Below are 2,917 nucleotides of genomic sequence, written 5' to 3' on the forward strand. Positions count from 1 at the left end.
TCTGACTGACTATATACTACTTTGTTGTAATTTTTATCAATTTTGTAACTCAATTTGAAAACAAGATTTCTTAATGATTTTGAAAAGTAATGCTTAATATATGAAATTATATATCTGAACTATTGACAAGCACTTCAAGTTAATATTAGAAAGGCTAAGATTCATTTGAAAGATTTCTTAATAGTTCAAAACAATTTCTAATTCTATAGTCATGAATATGAATATCTTTACTAAAGATTCTCGATTAGAAAAAAGTTTGAGTAAAGGAAGGAACATTTTCCTTTCAAGAAAGTGGGGTGAAAGGATTGAAGAAAGCCAGGCTTCTTGCATACTACTCAAAGAAAAATTCCAGAGAGAAGAGTAGCCCACCAAAACACTTTAAGGATAGAAAATTCAACCAAACTAGATAATGAGTGTGAAAAGTCTTGATATTCAAGATATAAATATCATGAGTGTGTGTGTGTACATATATATGGCAGCTTAGGTGGCATAGTGGATAGAGTGACAGGCTTGCAGATGGGAGGAACTGGATTCAAATCTGGCCCTAGACACTTTCTAGCTGTGTGACCCTGGGCAAGTTAATTAACTCCATTTGCCTAGCCTTTGCCCTTCTGTCTTATAGTTATTACTAAGATGGAAGATAAGAGTTAAAAAAAATCATGGGGTTAGCAAAACTTGGTATTCTATGAAAGGCAAGAAATGAAAGTTTAAGAAGCAGTTAGACTGAAAAGTTTGCGAGAAGGACATGCACTTCAGGAAATCTAAACAGTCAAACCTGCAAGCCCACAAGATAAGTATTTAAAAGAGTTCTTAAACTGTGGTCTGAACTTTTTTTGTTGTTGTTTTTTTTTAAACCCATACTTTCCGTCTTGGAGTCAATACTGTGTATTGGCTCCAAGGCAGAAGAGTGGTAAGGGTAGGCAATGGAGGTTAAGTGACTTGCCCAGGGTCACACAGCTGGGAAGTGAAGTGTCTGAGGCCAGATTTGATCCTAGGACCTCCTGTCTCTAGGCCTGACTCTCAATCCACTGAGCTACCCAGCTGCCCCCTGAACTTGTTTTTAAAAATATTTTGATATTCTGGGCAGTGTAGTTTCCTTTGTAATCCTATTGCTTTTATGCAGTTTAAAACATTCAGGGGAGTCCATAGATCTCATTTTACTGCCCAAAGGATCTAACACAAGATGATTAAGAACTCTTTTATTTAAAGCAGTACATACCTTTCAGGTATTGTATTGGCTAAATATTTCAAAACAGACATTTCATAGAAATGGTGAAAGGTATCACCATTAGCAAGCTAATCCCAAACTAAGTACTAGCCCCACGAACAGGGAAAATAGATACACAATTATATATTAAAGAGTGAATGAGTGAGGGGGTTGGGGGGGGTTATATAGCTGGGTGTGTAAAGGGGAAAAAGGGGTTTTGGGGTAAATATATTTGAGATTGGTTGCCAGAGGATTGAACAGTTATCAATCCTCAATTAAGAATAATCTCAAGTCAAAATTGACTTTTGTGGAAGTTCATTTACAATTGAGAAGAGAGAGAGAAAATAAGGAAATAAGAATCTAACACAGTAGGTAAATTACTACGATCCTCTAACCCAGGTAGATCTAATTAACCCTCAGCCGAGAGTCAGAGGGCCAGAGGCCTGGAGGTGTTGCTTCATTCGCAGAATCTATTAAAGGAAGTTCCTTAAGAGAAGTTCTGGAAGATTCAGTCAGTCTTTAACTCACCACGTGGACTTGTAAAGAACATATTGAAAGCAGTCTCACTAAGGTCTCGGCTTTCCAGCCAGCACTCCTCCATGAACCAGAAGAGCTCCTTCATCAGCCGCCCTCTTCACCAGAAGACTATCTCCAGCAGAAGACCTTCTCCTTTTAAAGGGTCACTTATGCATCACTTCCTGTGCCTCTTCTCCTAGTTTGCATGTCCAATCACAACAGACACTTCTCTTAGGACTGCCTAGGGGGCAGTCAGTTGATTCTGATTCATCACCCACTCTAGCACATGTGGGTTATGGACCTCCCAAAATTGGAGGTGCTCTCACCTTTGGTGATTAAATCTAAAGATGGACACTGTAGACCTAATCCAATTATCATAGGTGTAAGATTTAAAATTAGGTTTGACTAAATATGAGAGTTATAAAAGTAAGATTGTGGTCACTTTTTATAAAATATTAACCCTTACATCAGAAAAACTGTTAGCTTTTATTTATCACAAGGTAAAGTGGGAAATATAGGAAGGAGATAGAGAATTGTTTGGCCTACCAGCCTAAGTAGTGATCTGGTGAAGTCCAACTCAACTTCTGGTAAGGATAAGGGCAAAGGCTCCCTCAAGTCCTGATTGACTGCCTCCAAGAGTCTCCCTTCAGCCCAGCTCAGTGAATCAGTCCTTGGGCTTGGCCTTTTAATCCCCCCTTTTCCATGTGACTTCCTGTCTTTCCCCCTCTTCACAGGAACCAATTGCAGTCTCCCAATTTGCCTAGCACTGCCCAAGCAGTGCTTGTGGCCTTTGTGGATGTGAACTAGTAAGAGACTTGTGAGCTACTTTTAATAAAGTAGGGGTTCTTGATTTGGTTAAATTAAAGGTTGCTGACTGATTACATTGAAAATAAACTAAGAGTTCAATTCTCTCTTCAAAGGTGGCTCAGTCAATTGAGAGCCAGGCCTAGAGACAGGGAGTCCTAGGTTCAAATCTGGTCTCAGACACTTCCTAGCTGTGTAACCCTGGGAAAGTCCCTTAAATCCCCATTGCCTAGCCCTTACTGCTCTTCTGCCTTAGAACCAATACACAGTATTGATTTTAAGATGGAAAGTAAGGGTTTAAAAAAATATATATATGTATATGTATATATTGTGGTATATGATTGGAATGAAATACTAATGTGATGACAAAAAGGATGATTTCAGAAGAAC

This window comes from Gracilinanus agilis, chromosome 4 (genome assembly GCF_016433145.1).
Source record: "Gracilinanus agilis isolate LMUSP501 chromosome 4, AgileGrace, whole genome shotgun sequence".
Taxonomy (NCBI): domain Eukaryota; kingdom Metazoa; phylum Chordata; class Mammalia; order Didelphimorphia; family Didelphidae; genus Gracilinanus; species Gracilinanus agilis.